The following is an 18,977-nucleotide window of genomic DNA, read 5'->3' on the forward strand; positions in this document are numbered from 1 at the left end:
GTGCTCTCCTAGCACAGGGTTGTTGCCAACCATTGAGATGGACAACTCCCTTATGGACGGTGATGAATCTAGAATACAACATCTGCATGAATGTTTCAAGGGGAGATACCTTATCTAGTGTCGCTCTCTTCAACTCTTCTCTTGCAGATGATGTAACCTGTTCTCCTCCCTACTTGGCCACTTGTAACAACTTGCCCATGTGCTCATTCTCTGCTATCAATAATTGAACACTCGAGTTGGTGGCCTCAGCATATGATCTGGTAGCATTAGCCAATGTTGTTGGATGCTTGCGCACATCAAATACGATCACTCATTCTTCAAATTGCATAGGAGATGTATGGACATTCGAAGTGGGCACTCTACACGACTGCGCAACTCTGTGTTGTGACTTGTCGAAAGATATGTTGTGCATCTTCACTTCTGGATTGTCTTCAAGGATCTTTGTTTCTCCTTGATAGCTTGGGACTTTCTCTACTTCTAGATATGGTGAAGTTAGTGGGGTGACCTCTCGGTTATGAGGCATGAGATCAATATCCTATTTGGACTCTAGCTGCATCGCATCCATATCCATCTTCTCTAGCATCTATTCAATTTATTGAGCTAAGTCTTGCTCCTGCAGCTGCTCACCCTATCTGCGATGTGCTAGCCGCTCAGATAAGTCTATAACCTGTATAGGCATAGTTTTGTCGATCTATGCATGCTACACCTCCTTCTGTGTCTGTCCTTGTTGCACTTCCTTCTCTCTTCTGCACAACTCCTGTTCTTCTCGAAATTGCTTATTCAACTCTTGCAACTAGTTTTTTGTTTCCTCCATCCTCTGCTTGTCTCTTTGCCTTTGCATGTTCCTCTTGTCACATTGTAGCCTCTTAGCCTCAATCTCCAAAGTTACTTTCATCACAAGTTGATTTGTTTTGAATTTGCGGCTTTGTTCTATCTTTGCGTTGTCAACAACCTTTCTCTTGCCTTTGTCATGTGCAGGTTTATTACCCTCTATTGCTACTGATGATGGTTCTCTCTGAGATGTTGCTTCGTGCTGCTTCGCTAACCATTCCATAGTTATGCCAACCAGTTTATTAAGCCTAGAGAAGTTGTGACAGTATCTCCATGGGTCTTCCTCAGGCAAATGACACACCCCGTGGATCCAAGGAAATTGCACTCTCACACAATGGTCTTTTAAAAAGCAATGCGGGTCATATGGATTCAAACTTCTAGGCCGAAAGTGAATCTTTTGAACTCTTCCATCTCAACATCAACATGTTTGAGATTTCATATCTCATACAACCCGATCCGTAAAGGAAGAGCTGGTCAAGGTGCCTTCTTCCTGTGCAGTCTAGCTGGAAACCATATTGAGATGTGATATGACACTTCTTACATGACGAGCTTATCCATGGAAAACATCAGTAAAACATGCAGAGGCTTCTTCGCGTTGTACTTCCGTATGAAGGTGCCAAGGGGTGATGCATACCAATCTGCTATGTTGATCAATGCCTCCATTGCTACCTATGAAATGCAAGGTGGATCCTGCTCAAATATCATTTTGTACACTGAGGTGACAAAGTGGTTTGACAACTGTGTGATAACTCCACAGAAGCTACATTCAGAGAACAATCTATAATAAGTGTGCACAGAGGTTTCTGAAGGTGTCCATGCTCACTTCAAGCCTAGGAACTGCTGATAGGAACATATTGCATCCAGAATGTAAATGGACATGTATATCTCTTCTTGTTGACCTTTGGGTGGATGTCAGGCTTCTATCACCTGTTCCTTCAACTTAAGAGCCAACATGTCTAGCTAATTGCATGGCCTTCCTTCACTAGCCAATTGGTCAAACGCAATCACCTAGCTCTGTGGGAAGGTGTCTGTGTTCTCTTGGCCATATAAGCGACATGAAAAGATGACCAAGTATTGATATGCCTTCTGCATTATATTTGTCTTGTAACCAAGCTGGGTGGTGTGTTGAACTTGGCTGGCTCTTTCACCCAACTCTTCAAGATATCTTTGGAGTTTGCATTGTTGCGTGTGTTGAAGGGTTTCTCCATTATGATCATTGGTTGTGGCAAGTGATACATCTCATGATAGTCCTTCGCCCTGAAGGTAGAAAGCTCTGTCCCACTGACACTGCTCAACATCATCATCTCAGGATCAATGTGTGAGACAATCCAATGTATCATGTTCGCACATGGAAATGCAGGATACCTGCATGTAATCTGGTACAAGCGAGATTTGTGGATGTTGACATAGACCCTGTAGTCTTCTAGATATTCCTCAAATGTGCTTGAGAATGTACCATTGTTGTCCTGCCATTTCATCTTGATGTCTCTATCTATGACCAACTTAGTGTCTCTATAAACAAGCAAGCTCATAGACACTTGTTCAACTGCATCTCCAGTTCCACTTCTAATGGTGCTTTTTGACCCTTCTCTCTTGGAGGCCATTGTACCTGTACTGCTGAGAAATGAACACACACTTGATATATCTGAAGACATAGCGACACTCATGGAAAGAAATCTATCAGTTGAAAACAAAGACAAATCTGAGGACTGTCATGCAACACACCTAGGTGACTAGCAGTAAATATTGTGCAATTTTCACTGGGAGGCTGGGAGACTGATTGCCAAAACTGTGCAAGGCACAGTCTAGGCTATTAGGAGATTGACTCACTGCTAGAAATGAGCAATGCACAGTCTAGTCTACCTGCTGACGATTGAAACTGTGTAATGCACAGTTTCAGTCAGCAAGGGAATGCATGTCCAGAGACTGCATTGTGCAATTTTCTGGGTCAACAGGGCACTACCTCCCATAATTGCACAATGAAAGCCTGGATGTGAATGTTGTCTAGGTTTGCACAGGTTTTGGAGGGAAGGGAGAGCCTTCACTTCCAGAAATTCGCATTTCTGTCTAGGCAAAAGCAAGGTCCGAGCCAAGGCAGCCCAGACCCACTGATGGGCGACTGAAAACATGAAAAGGTTTGGATGCATGTTGAGACTAGGTGTAAGTAAGAATGAATGATCATGCCTGAAAATAGTGAATGCAAGATTCAGAAAATGGGAACGTATGCATGTGTGTTAAACGAATCGCCGCAATGGTGACTGTCAGTGCAAAACAATGTCATGCATGTGGAAATAGTGAGATGCAAACAAAAACTGAAACGGTGCTTCTATAAGCTAATATACATTAAAATGACAATAGACATTCAAAAAAACCAAGCAAACATCATTCATATGAAGAGAAATACAATAGGAAAGTAGTAAATGACATGAAAAGCAGACTTACCCGAAAACAACTGAGCTAAATGTGTTGAAGGCTCCTAGATGTGTTGTGGGATGTCAGAGCTCCAAGATTAATGTGAGGAATGAGCTCTACGGCATCAAATAAATAAGTTTGAGGCTTATGACGTGCATGCCGCGAATCTGGGAAAAAGTGACACTTGGAGTAAAGTTTCTAAAACGATCTTTGCATGCAACCTCTAGCTCTTAAAAATATATCCCTGAAATTTAGGGATTCCTTTTGCATGTTTCCTTTTTCTATTTCGAGAAAAGCAGCCCATGCATGCAAATCAGGATTGCTCAATACCGGAAGGAACTGGTCAATCTAAAGGCACTTGTAATAATCTGCAAATCTGGGAAAGGGATTTGGTAGTTTTTGGGCTGAGCAAGCTTGGCTGTCCCTCAGGCATTGCACAATTTTTGGGGTCAGCAGGTCAGTGCCTCCCAAAATTGCACAATTTCTTGGTTGAAGCCCAGTGTCAAGATGGGTTGCATAATTTTCTGAGGGAGGGATGCTTGACTGGATTGCGCAATTCTGGAGCATAGCAAACAACCCATCATGATTGCACAATTTCTGGAGGGAAGGCTAGTTCCCCTCTAGAATTGCACAATTTTCTGAGTGAACATCTTAGTAAGAAAATTACTTAAGTCCAGAATGACAGTCTGTGATGGGAGACAAGGAAGGTTACATGCACAGGTTGGAAAGCCACTGCAACTCACCTAAAGCGTATGCACTTGACAATGTAAGACATGTTTCTAGGGAGGGTTGGTAGGGAGGCTCCAAAATGAAGCTAAGGCAAAATGTTGGAGGGTGCTTGTAGCTGCTACAACAGATCCTTTTCAGCACTTAATAGATTCAAATTTAAGATGCATCTAGATTGGTCGAACCTAAATAAAATTGAATGTTGTAACTAAGTTAGGTAGTCACAAAAGTAAACATTCGATAACTTTCAGCTAGATTTAAAAGTAGTCTTGGTCTCTGATTAAATGTGGATTGATGTAATTGTGTTGGATGCAAAGTGTCTATTTACTAAAAATATTTATGTAGGGAATCTATGAGTTTATAATTCATATTATATTATGTAAAAACTTTCTCATTAAATATATTCAACTTAATGTTTATAGAAAATTTTGTAGGAAATATCTAAGTCTAAATAGAAGCTTGAATTATGATTTATGATTACAATTTAGATTAACGTTTGTACTTTAATTTTTATATAATGTATTGGAGCTAAAATATAAATTAAGATAAGCATCTAGTGAGATCCCATTTGAAGGTGTTTGGTGATAGAAACAGACTAATAAAACCTCACATGGACGTTATAGAAGTTGTAAGATTTTTATTTTATTTGATAACACTTTCAAAATTCCTCGTATTTATTCGAAATATAATCTTATAACCCTTTGTAAAACCCATTGAATTGAGAATCAAAAAAATATAAGATTTTAACCTTAAGCCAACTTTCATTTTAAGGGCTACACACTATAGATTCCAGTAAGCCAAGGTCGCACGCTTTCGAGATAGCCAAAATTTGATAGAAGTTTTCCAATTTGGGCTTTCCTCAAATTTCATGTAGATAGCATAATAATACTTGACGAATTGTTTGCCATACTATTGTTATTCTTATAAAGTGATATATTTAATTATAATAAAAAGACAGACGACGTGCTTATGTTTATTTTGTTGATTATGGTTACCTATTTTATAAAATTGTTATTTTTTTAAATATCATATTGAAAAATGTCTATGATGATTAAAAACACAAATATTGAGATATAGAATTTGCACATTTTGTGATGATCCATTACTATTATTTGTTTAATATCATATTGAAAATTTTCTATGATGATTAAAAAGATAAATATTAAGCATACATAGATTTTGTACATTTTATTTTATGCATAATTTTTAGCATTATGTTAAATGTCTTTTAATGCATTATTTTAAGATTATAATTATTCCTTTCGTAATAGTTGTAATTATGTTTAAGGTATTGGAATTTGAGTGATCTAACATCTCTTTTGTGTATATTAGACTTACTATAATTTTATAGTTTTGGTACATATATTAGGAATATGGAGGAAGGAAGTTCATTTATGTTTTTACTTTCTAATATATAATATATTTAGAGAGAAATAATGTTATTACAATTTTATTTAATTTAGAATAGGTTATGAAAAATAAATTAAACAATAATATATAATTAGTTATAAAAATTTTAAAGTGCTATGTCAAATTATCAAAGAATATTGTAAGAGTGGAAGTGTGTAATGAGAAATTTAACAAATTTAATGTAATATTTATTTTTTTATCTTTATATTAAACCTGTTTATGTAAAGGTTGTAAATGTAATAGTATATATTCCTATTTTGGAGTTCAATGTCAAAGTACAACTAGCGAATAGTTAAGAATGTATAATGTAAATATCTATATATGTGCCATGTTTTAGTCTTGTCATGTTGACTTAAAGATATATAAATATCAATGTTAGAATATAATGTGGTGGTCCAAGATGGTTATTTAGCACCAGAGGGGCTATGAATCCACTTGAGGTGAAGAGATAAGGGGGCCTATGGGAAACTAAATCCTAAATCCTTTGTTGTTGAGTGTAATCCTTAAAATTCACCTCTTTTTTCACCATCTACCTTAAATAAGGCAATATTAAACCCATATTTAAATGCATGTATGAGGCTAGTGGGAAATCCTTTCACATAGTTATGGTAGCAATAACTAAGTATGCTCATCATGGGAATTCTAAGAGTCTTACATTGAATGGTTTAGCCACAATTTTACTAATCCTCTCATTCCATTGTGTAGATTTTCCTGTAGATTCACAAGCTCATCTAATCTACTAAAACAAGAGACAAGAATCTACTTCTACTCTTTACAGCAGAAGAACATAAAGATCAAGCAAAACAATAGTCGACAAGAGGAATAACATTAATGGAACATAACAAAATAAATATCCAGGGAAAGCCACAAATCAAAATCCCACTATCTGTATTGCATTAATAAAAAAACCAAGATGATAATACAATGCTTGTTCTCACAAGAACAATCCAAACACTCATCAAATTCAATCTCCAACTCATAAGCAAGCTCAAGGCCAAATCTTAGCCTCTTCACAAGCTCTCCAAGTCTCTATTCCAATACGTAATTCCTATCGAGGATAGCTTGTATTTAAAGGGAAAATAAAGCCTCTAAAAATTGTGCAATCCCTTAAGGATCAGTTCCTGAATGCATGCACTATTAGTGCAACTCAAAAAAATCTAAAACAAATAGTACATTTTCCTTGCACTCTAGTGTCAACTGGGTCTTTCTTAGAATCGACATGCATGAGTTTCTGATGAGGGAATATTCAGTTAACCGGAGTAGCACTAGTTGAGTGCACTAATGCATCAACTGACGGTTAACTCACTATTAGTTCCTTAAACAATTTGGAACTAATTTAAGTCGACTTAACTCAGTAAACTGAGTTAACTAATTAACACTCATACTTAACTCATCCTAGACCCCTATGGTATAGGGAGAACATATACATGACTTCAGAAATACTTCCAACTCAAAATTCCTAAGCTAATTAAGTTAATTAAACTTAATTAACTATTTACAAGTTTCTATGAGAATATAATTCAGTTTTAATTCACAGTTTAATTCAAGTACAAATTGAACTAGAATTTCTAGATTCTATTTTTATCATTTCGTCTTGATATTTTCAAGACTTCATCTCAACAAGAAAGGAATTCAACTCGATCCCAATCCTAAACCTTTGGAATTTTCTACATGCAACATTTCTCTCTAGTTTTGTTGCTCCAACAACTATAGAAACAAAAAACATCCAACCTAAATCAGAATGATGTCTCTCTCATCAAATTCTCTGATTGTTATTGCCTCTGCCAACTAAAAACTCTACGCTTCTATTGACTCTGCCTTTCCGCACTGTTGTCAACCCTGTCTATGCTCTTCAGTATCTGAATTCTCTAGCCTATGTCACTATGTTCTCTGATTGCATCAATCCCACTGATTCCTCCTACTACTATGTACTTTGGGCTCCCGTAGCAAGGTACAATCCATGAGATAAAACCATTCAATGGAATCTGCCCAATTTCAGCTCACTTGGGACTATCACTTCAAATTTCCCCACCTCACATCTGGAGGTATGGCTGCATGTGATCCCTCTGCCCACTTGGCTCAAAATTCCACTCTACTGGAGGTCTCTGCATGAATGGATGCCTCCAATCAGTCTCCTCTCGGCTTCTCCAATTGTGGATGCTCCACAATTGTCTGAGACTGCTTCTTCTAGGACAACATGTTGAGAGGTAATTTAATCTCCCTTTCAACCACCAAGTCTCTAACCTTTTCCTTTCTCCTCAAGGCTTTGCATGCATATTGAACCTAAAGAGCATACAAGTTGTTAGCTAGCACACCAATCTGTTTTATCTGTCTCGTCGTAACGAAATTTTCTAGAAAAAGAGATGATTTCAAATTAGTGATATCTCCCTCATCCGAACTTCGATTTAGCTGATTTGTTTTTTGAATTTGGCTATTTTTTCATAAAGAATCCAAATATGCTATAATTTTTTGAAAAGTTTCACAAAAAATTTCAAATATGCTTTGCACACTCATGGCCCAAAACTCAAAACTTTGAAATCTCCTCTAGTATACTATTCTCAGCTCTAGTAAGATGTAGATTTTCCTATAGATTCACAAGCTCATGTAATCTACTAAAACAAGAGGAAATAATCTACTTCTACTCTTTACAGTGGAAGGACATAAAAATCGAGCAAAACAATAATTGACAAGAGGAAGAACATCAATGGCACATAACACAATAAATATATGGGGAAAGCCACAACTCAAAACCCCACTATATATATTGCATTAATCAGAAATCTAAGATGATAATGCAATGCTTGTTCTCACAAGAATAATCCCAACACTCAGCAAATTCAATCTCCAACTCATAAGAATGTTCAAGGCCAAAGCTTAGCCTCTTCACAAGCTCTTCAAGTCTCTATTCCAATGCATAATTCCTATGGAGGATAGCTTGTATTCAAAGGGAAAATAAAGCCTCTAAAATTTGCGCAATCCCTTAAGGGTTAGTTCCTGAATGCATGCACTATCAGTGCAACTTAGAAAAATCTAAAACAAATAGTACAATTTCCCTGCACTCTAGTCTCAACTGGGTCTTTCTCAGAATCAACATGCATGAGTTTCTGATGAGGAAATATTCAGTTAACTAGAGTAGCACTAGTTGAGTGCACTAATGCATAAACTGACTGTTAACTCACTATTAGTTTCTCAAACAGTTTGGAACTAATTTAATTGGACTTAACTCAGTAAACTGAGTTAACTAACTACCACTCATACTTAACTCATCATGGACCCCTATAATATAGGGAGAACATATACATGACTTCAGAAAGACTTCCAACTTGAAATTCCTAAGCTAATTAAGTTAATTAAACTTAATTAACTATTTACAAGTTTCTATGAGAATAGAATTTGATTTTAATTCATAGTTTAATTCAAGGACAAATTAAATTGGAATTTCCAGATTCTATTTTTATCATTTCCTGTTTCTATTTTCAATACATTGACCTGAGCATTCTTTCTAGACTTGTCACATTCAATATCTATGTTGTGTAGGTTGTGTTCACCATGATTTTCCATGGGAAAATATAGAGTATTGTAAAAGGAAATTATAGACTTTGGATGAAAAGTGATGGTTGTAGATGAGAATAGAATCTTGGAAAGTTAGGAAACCTTCACCCACTATACATATTTTGCTCTTTATATATTTGATAAGCGATGTTTAGATCATGTAGGTAAATCTCACAAGGCATACAATAAATTAGACCCTTCTACACACACTGAAGAACATTGTAAGGGAAGGGTGCTTTGAGGTGATATGGAGTAGAGCAAAGGTGTGCTTTATGTTGCATGGGGTGGTGGGAGAGAGATCCTTGGTTTTTTATCATTAAATGAGCTGTTTGTAATACAGTATGGTGAATGGATTAGCTGTGCATGAGAGAAAAGGGGTTGGGCTAAGAAATGGATGTCCCAATTACCTCATAGTCTGACCTAGACATAATATTTGTAATAGATGCCTATGGTTGGATTAAAAATTTCTCTTATATAACCATTATCGTGGACCTTATTGAAATAAAGATAAGTGGTATATTTTTATTTATGAATATAAACAATATTTATTTTATTTTATGTTATGAAAATCATTGTATCATGCATGTTATGTTTGATCATTGTTTTTTTATATCCGCTACATTTTAGTTTTCATAGATGCACCATACATTTTCATTAAATTCTATCTCTTCCTAGTAGGCTCAATTAGCTATTGTTATGGAAAATTGCTTATAAGAGTTGAAAATGACTTGGAATCCTATCACATAGCTACTTTTCATGTGGTTTCGATTACTATATGGGGATGCTACATTGTTACATTGCAGATCCTTAGTTTTTAGAGAGTGTTACAGAATATTTTGTCATGCCTCCCGCACTTCCCTGTGTCATACCCTGAAGTGCCCAAAAATTGGCAATCATGCAGTATACCCATCCTATATGCAGCTCAGATCCTCCGTAAAGCACTGATGGAAAAATGCTTTGAGCTTTCCTTGAATAATAGATCTCTAAAACCCTAATTTTAGGATCATTGCGACCCTGAAACTAGAAACTCATGTTGATCACTAGTTGCACTATACTAGCCTTGTGGTGCTAGCACACTTTTTTCTTGGATACCTGTGATGATCCCTAAAAGGCATTTTTCCCAAAGAGGACAAGAAGCTTCATGATCTAGAGGCTTCCAGAATGATGAGCTGTAGGTTGTTCGGTGTGGATGTGTTGAATTTTCCCAATATTGGCCTTTGATCTTATCCCTATGAGCTACCTCCTTGAGATGAGGGCCTTCCCCTATGTTTGGATAGATCCTAACTCCCTCTCCCTGCCTATATATTCATCCTCCCACATTCCCAAATGGTTGCTCTTTGGCTATTTTCACCCTTATGCTGAGATAGTGCCTACATGCTACTCATTTGGCTTGTAGAAGGAGTGCTTGGAGAGATTGAGCTTGGACTTGGACATTCACTAAAAAATAGCTTAATGACACCAAGGCTTGGTTGTATGATTCCTCCTTTATTTCATTACTATATACAACTGCTCATTCAATTTTCATAAATGTTTGTGTTAATGCATCATTTATCTTAATGCTCCTTGATCTATTAAGTGGATTACTTTCTATTATGCTATTTGTACTTGTATGCTTTGTTGTGTCTTTGATCTATTGTGAAGGTATTCAAATGTTGTGACCGGCAGAGTTGAGCCTAAGGTGGAAGTGGTTTGAGGTCTTCAACAAAGGAGTACATTATAGCATCAGAATGAGGTAGGCCATCTTCCTCTTCTCTCATTTCGATTTTAATTTAGGAAAGTGTCTTGTAGATTTTCATGTAGGTTGCTAGTCCCACTCATTGGGCTAGAGGGATCATCTCTATCTGTAGAGAGGATTTGCCTAGACAACAGAGAGCTGGATCATATCATTGTTAACAACCCTATTAATGATTAAATTTGGAAAATGTGAAATAAGAGAAAAGATGAGAAAACCCAAATGGGTGTTTGGGAAAATTCCAAGGGCTTTGACATAGAGTTCAAAAAATATGGAAAATCTCACTATTTTGAGGTAGTTTTTGGCAATAAATTGAGGAAAAGTGATTTGAGGTGGAAATTGTTGAAATACTTTCCAAATTGACATTTGATAATATCAACAACATGGATAATTCTTTTTTCATGAGAATTTTGTGGATCCTCACCATTTGAAAGACAACATTTTTGCAAAATTTTGTTTGTATGGAAAAAGTATAGAAAGTGTAAGGATGAAAGTTTCATATTGATGCCGAAAGTGGTTGGAGAATCGTTTCAGTAAGGTGAAGGGTGTTGCATGCTCACAACCATAAATTCTATCCATTCCTAATACAAAATTTCTTATATTCCTTGTCATATTTTCTTCTACAAGTAGTAGAAGTTGGTCTTCAACATTGATCTCATTAATAAAAAATATAAATAGCTGGTTGAAGAAAGGTAAATTGTGGGTATTATAAATTTTATCTCTAAGCTTAGAATTGAGCATGGGTATAGTCATTGGAACATCCTTATAAAAGGGACTAAAACTAAACATTTAGATTCTAGAGAAGTACTTCTGATTTCTTTAGAAATTGAGAAGAAATGAGTCTTTAATCTTGATTTGATTAAAAATGTCACTATGGGTGGTTTCCAAAATGCATTAAAATAAAAGGTCTCTACAATATTTTCGGATGAAATCAATCTAAAATGTGATTGTATAAACACTTTCACAAATACAATGATGCACCGGAACTAATTAGAGGTTAGAATTTAAGAAAATTGAATTAAATGAGACTTGGTCTTGGTTGGGGTAAGCATGCTATCATCATGGATGATGCATATGATCGATATGAATTTGAAATATATGCCATCTGTTGTTGCTCCCAGAGACAACCTTGGATTTCTTATAAGACTAGTGCCTAGGCACATCTAGTTTTAGTGTGTGTCAAATGATTCTGAGGAAAATGGAGACATCACATATATTCTATATATAGATATTAAATGGAATGGGTTGGTTCATTCATCCAAAAGGTATGTGTTTCAGGTACTTCTTCACATATGCAGTTCATAGAAGTGTGTGCATAAAATAATGGCGCCCGAGTAGTCCAAGGACTTACAGTTTAATAATATTTTATAGAGCAATGAGAGAGGATAAGAAGAAAGAGCAACTCATCACATAGAGCTTAAAGCATCAAGAATTCTACATTTAACACATAGAACTTGAAGCATTAAGAATTTCTACACTTATTTGAGTTACAGGCAGATATAATGGAAAAAAGAGAGATTGAATCCTATGATTCATGTAGCGTAATTTTAAAGATGTAATCTCAATAATCCATACAAGCATATACATTAATAAGTCAATACAAATGAATTAGTGAGAAGTATGAAATATTTCTAGCAGCTATGATTACATGAATTTATAGAAGAAACATGAACATAATGGGTTTTAACAGAGGGATAACATACGGTAATACTTGAAGGGGGAATCACCACAATTTATTTGATATTCTGAAAGATCTGAATTATAAAGTCATACAGTCTAAAAATAACATGTAGCATTTTCTTTACTATTTCTAAACATTTGTAAAGTGTTTCTTCCCCCCTATTTATCTAGAAAGGGGAGTGTTTGAAGATTCATTACAACAAAATATCTTTGGTCGAGTCTCAGTCTATCAGGTCGACTAGATGTCTCGGCTAGGGATGGCTTTGTGGCCCAAAAAAATTACAAAATATTAATTGCCTCATTTAATGGCAGCACATTACAGGGTGACAAAACAAGTCAATAGTCAAATAAGAATGTTAACAAAATATCTGTGCCCATCCTTGTGATCGTCGCTACTTCAGGTTGAATTTTTCTCACTGTCTAGCCTCCTATGTTACTCACCTGACTCTTATCACTTCTACCTTTACTTCTTGAACCATTTATCCTTTAAAGCTAGGAGTGGGCACTATCAGTTTCATCCCATAGTAATGAAGCAGAGGACCCCTAGGTGGTACTTTGTCTTCCATCTATATGGGGGCACCATGTTGGATAATCAAGTCCTCCTAATCTACTAAGTCCTTGTTTACTTCTGTTAGCATCGAACCTGGTTCCATGTCAGAAAGGGCCTTTTTGGGTCATCCCATGCTAGGTTTGAATGCTCCGTCTCCCTTATTAAATTCCACAAATTTTGAACCACAATGCCTTTAAAGTTTCTCACTACCTAGTCGTGACATTCTCATATTAAGATTTCTCACTTAAAAGCCTTTATAGGATGGGGCCTCCAGATCCAATTTAGCCCCTTTTACTTTATGTGATCATGGGCTATGAATGGGTGCTTAGTCCTTAGGTGCTAAGGCCATTGGACTTCCCTCTGGGGGTATTTTCCTTTGTTACTTGGAATACACTCATACCGATGATTTATAACGCTTTGCCTTTAGTATCTCCCCATGATACTTGCGATCTCCGATCTACAGGATTGAGCCCACCCAGGATATCGCAATCACAATACGAGATAGAGAGCCTTTTTACCTCCTTTCATAGTGCTAACCGATTGTCTAGATGTGAAACTTTCATAAGGTACACCACATAAAATATCGCATTTGAGAGGGTCGTTTTCATATCACAATTGTAGGTCGGAAGGGACTTCCTCTCTCTTCTGCAATCTTGAAAGGGCCAAACCATAGCAGACTAAACTTTCCATGTTTTCTTTTGTCTTCCCATCAGAAGTCCCATTGAAGAACTAAATCTCCTGTTTGAAGAGGTTGATCCTTGGCCTTCTTGTCAAACATGGATTTCATCTTTTGCTAGTAATTTGACAATTTGGCCCCCACCTGTTCTCTGTTTTCATGAAGCTCGAGTAACTGATTTATCATTCATGTCAAGGCACTTGGCTCTTCCTCAACTTCATGTAGTAACTTCGCCATCAACATCACTAATTGGATTGGGAATACTACATCCTTACCATACACTATCTCAAAAGGCAATCTCATGGATCATTTAGGAGTTACTCGATTGGCCCAAAGGGAAAACTTTAGTTGGACGTCCCAGTTCCTCTAATTCTCAGTGATGGTCTTCTTCAGCACCATCACCATAGTTTTGTTTGAGGACTCAGCCAACTGATTACCTTGGGGATAGTAGGTAGTGGAGTTCCCGATAATGATATTGAATTTCTGGCAGAAGTTGGTGAATTTGGAATATTTGAAGACCTGAGCATTTTTAGTGATAATTTTGATAGGAAAACTAAAGCGAGATAATATGTTCTCCTCCATAAACTTAATTACCACTGAGTCTGTAGCATTTTTGGCTAGGATGGCCTCTACCCACTTGGTGAAATAATCCATGGTTGTTAATATCCATTTGTGTTGGCCACTGGACATTGGGTTTATTTCTCCTATGAAGTCTAGTCCTCACTGTCTGAAAGGTTCTTCCACATGCACAGGAATCAAGGGGAGAGGAGAAAGCTTTTGTCTCTTAGAAAAATCTTGGCATTTCTGGCATGACCTGCCTTGGGAATGAACATTTCAAAACAGTGTAGGTGAGTAGAATCCTGCCTTGAGGATTTTGTGTGTTGTGGTCTTCCAGCAGTAATGAACTCTACAAAATTCTCCATGAAATTCCTCAATCACTTTATGGGGTTCGTCCTCTACCAAACATACAACAAAACTCCCACCGGGTCCTTCCAATAGAGTTGACAATTGTATGTGATATATTTTTGTGCTTGCAATCTCAGAGTTCAATATTTGGATTTATCCAGTGATCAGGTGCTCAAGTTTATGCTAAAAAATCAAGGTGTCATAATTTTGTTAAAGTTAACTTCAGATCAATGATCTGAATGGAAAATGGCATCAACCCATGGTATTCATCCACCCATGGAATTTACCCATGGTATTGTAAGTGGCATCCACCAATGGTATTTATCCACCCATGGTATTCATTCACCCATGGAATATACTCGTGGTATTGTGACATCCACTCATGGTATTCATACACCCATGGAATTGACCCGTGGTATTGTAACTGAAAAAGACTATAAGTAACAAGTTGCAGTTTGTAAATGGACAGATTATCTGCCACAATGTAGCCTTTACAATTATTCTCTATTTTAACTAAAAAAAAATTGTGGTTGTTTATTGGGCATTCTCCTCTTTTTCTTCTAGCATTTCAATTTTTCAGATCTTGGGTAGCTCCCCCACAAGATCCATTTCAATCTTTTAGATCTTAAGGGCCTCCCCCCAAGATCCGGATCAATGGTATCAAAGAAGGTAATGATTCCATGGGAATGAGGGTTTCATGCATATTTTAGTTTCAAATGTTTGCAGAAATATTAAAAGAACTTCGGGCATGTGTTGCGACCGCCACAGAACACTTTCTTGGGCCAAATAGGAAGAATTTTTCTTTTTTCTTTTTTTTTGCAGAATTTTTTTTGGGTGGCGAGTTTTTAAATAAGATATGAAACATTTGATAGAAATTTACAAAAACAAATAACATATCCGGATTCCTTGCGAAAAAATACCAAAATTCAAACAAAAAAATCGGTCGAATCGGAGTCTGGATGAGGGAGATATCGCTAATTTAAAATCAGCTATGTTGTAGAATTTTTTTTCTGACGACATTTGGTGGACAACGACTTTCCTATACTTTTTTGAAGTTTTTGTGCAGAATTTCTGAAAAGGGATCGTAGATTTGAGCTCCTCTTGAAAAATCACCCATTTTTTAAAAAAATGGGTCGAATCGGAGTTCGGATGTGGGAGATATTGCTGATTTAAAATCAACTATTTTCTTCAGAACTTTTGTCAAGTCGGAAAAATTGCAGCGAGAATTAGAGATTTTAGAGTGTCTAGATAAGGATTTCCAACACATGGGAAGATGAAAAATGGTCCTTCTACTTCCAAAAATAGGTTATAGTAAATATTTTGAGATATATTGGCCGATTTATGTCCATTTTAATTCTGGAGCAACATTCGGAGTGGGTTCCCATTGGAGACGTGCCCTCCCACCCCACTTTAGTAGGCACTTGCTTCACATTCATCAATTTCAGCATAGCAGCATTCAACTTGGGTTATTTGGAGACATGCCCTCCCACCCCAGTCTATGTAGGCACCTGCTACTTCATCAACAACCAACATCATGGTTATGGGTAAACTGCACAAAATCCTCGTCATCGAAGTCCATTTGCTAGGCCGCACATTGTTAGGATCACAATTGGTCATAAGAATTTCAGGGTATCTCTATCCTCGGATCTTCATTTTTCATGGTTATGGGTTATCCACAAACCCACACTTCATCGAAGTCCATTTTCTAGGCCGCACACTACTAGTATCACAGTTGGTCACAAGCATTACAAGGTATCTCTATCCTCGGATCTTCGTTCATCATGGTTATGTGTTAACCACATAAAACCCTTCCCTTCAGTGGCTCTTCATATCCAACAAAGGCTTCGCAGGAGAGAACTTCACGCAATGGGGACCATTGCTTCTTAAGGAGGGAGGAATGATCCGAATGCAAAATGGCATCAACCCATGGTATTCATCCAGACAGGGTTTTCATCTACCCATGGAATTTACTCATGGTATTGTAAGTGGCATCCACCCATGGTATTTATCCACCCATGGTATTGTAAGTGACATCCACCCATGGTATTCTACTATTCATTCACCCATGGTATTCGCCCATGGTATTATGACATCCACCAATGGTATTCATTCACCCATGGAACTGACCCGTGGTATTGTGACATCCACCCATGGAATTGACTCGTGGTATTGTAACTGAAAGAGACTATAAGTAACAAGTCACATTTTGTAAAAGGATAGATTTTCCGCCACACTGTAGCCTTTACAGTTATTCTTTGTTTTAATAAAAATAAATTCTTTTTGGTTGTTTATTAGGCATTCTCCTTTCTTTCTTCTGGCATTTTAATTTTTCAGATGTTTGGCACTTCCCCCACAAGATCCATTTAAATCTTTTAGATCTTGAGGCCTCCCCAAGATCCAGATCAATCGAAGAGCTCTTCATTCTAAATCCAATGGTGTGAACGACACTCAAATCTGAGCTCATGTGCCAAAGTTAGAGCAAGTCAAAGTTCAAGTTTGACTTGTCTACATGGCATGATTGGATAACGTGGAAAATTTCCCAGCGAATGAGGAGGAACCAAGTGGAAGGCTGCCATTGGCCCTCGCATATTGCATATCATAGGTTGTAGGTGGATCGGGTCAAGAATCGGCCCCCAGGAAATGTCGATTGAGATTTGCGATATCACATATCACAATCACAACAAAGGAGGAGTTAAAGAATCATCCCCCAACATAGTCAGGGTTGCGATGTGATATATCGTAATCGCATATCACACCCAGTACTCACTGATATATATATGATACAGGGATTATCCGATGATAGCAAAATGCGATGAGTTTTGATTGCGATAAGTCTTAGACGCGATACGTTATGTGTTGCTGTTTATATGTGTCGGGTCCACCGATACCGTGGATTATGTTCCTGCACCGATTGCTGATTGTGATGAGCGATAAGTTCTTGGACGCAAGATGTTATGAGCCACATTTTATACTCCTGTCAGGTCCGTGATATCGCTATCACAACATTCCACCATGCTAACAAGACCTTCAACTGCTAAACCTCACCGATTGTGATTTGTGATATGGGTGAGAGGTTATGGCCCGCGACATGGCCAAATTCTCACTCAGTTACTAGATTTTGGAGCGAATTTGTGGGATTATGTCGGTTTTGGAGTAATTTGTGGAACAATTAGTGTGAGAACTAGGAGAAGTCATAACTTGTTTAGTTCTTATCCAAATTGGATGCAAAAAGAGGCTAGATAGCCATGTTTTTATCATTTTGAACTCATTGAGACAGTTTCAAAGGCATTTGAGCATTGTAAACACGCTTATGTTGAAATTTTGAGCATAATAAAGAGGCCCAAACATTGGAATCTTGAACAAGGAGATGTAGCCCAGGAGGGGTGAAATCCTCATCAAATCTTTGTGTTGTGTGTTGTATTTTGATGTTCTTTGTTGTTATTTTTCTGTTGTTCATCATATATTTTATGTTAAATTGTTTATAACATTTACATAATAAACTCTCATGGGAATTAGTTAATTAAGAAAACATGGTGAATCCTTAAGCACTTTATAAGAAAATTATAAGCATCTTGGGTTTTATTCTAAATGGGGAATTAGGACAACATTACTAATCTGCTCCATTTCAGATCATCCAACCCCAGTGGGATCCTCAGGAATAAGAGATATGAATGGTGTTCTTATACGAGGGTGATCCCTCAAATTTAGCATAGATCTTCTACTTGAATGTTTTAATCCCATTCTGATGATCCTCTGGTTTGCCTTCCTGTATTATCGGGTTTATCCCTAGAGCTTGGAAATTAGATTCGGATAAAACCTTGGGCAACCCCTAACCTTTTATGAGATTACTAGGCTTTATGTCTAGCTCATAGTATTGTACCTTTGCTATCCACCTACCCCTTTTTTCCTTCACTGTCTCCTTGCACCAGGATGTCCTGGACCACTTTCGTTGGGACAAATGTTGTGATTTCCAATTGTAAAACATACATACGAAATGCGTTCAAAGCCTTGACTAGTGCATAGGATTTTTTCTTCAAGATGTTATATTTCAGCTCAGCATCCCTAAGGACTTGGCTAAAGAAGGCGATGGGACATTCATAGCCATATTTATTCTTCTATAGCAGAACTGCGGCTAGTATGCAGAAAAGAAAAAGAGAAGATATAGAAAGGCATTGAATATTCAGCGCTGACTAGTACTAAGGCTTCAGCCAAAGCTTCTTTAATTCTAATGAAAGAATCTTCGGGGGTAGGGCTACAATTGACTTCATTTCCTTCTTAAGCATTTCCATAATAACCTTGACTATTTCTGCATATTTGGGTATGAACCTCCTTAATAAATTTATTCTCACCAAAAAAGCTTGGACCTCTTTCTTATTCCTGGCTAGAGGAATATGACTGATGGCTTCGACTCATTTAGGATCGATCTTCACACCTTCCTGCAATACTATGTGTCCTAGTAGCTTTCCCTCACTGAGAAAATTGGGATTTATTAGTATTCAAAG

This window comes from Pinus tabuliformis, chromosome 6 (genome assembly GCF_031772625.1).
Source record: "Pinus tabuliformis cultivar Carrire ecotype Pingquan chromosome 6, CPIR1, whole genome shotgun sequence".
NCBI lineage: Eukaryota > Viridiplantae > Streptophyta > Pinopsida > Pinales > Pinaceae > Pinus > Pinus tabuliformis.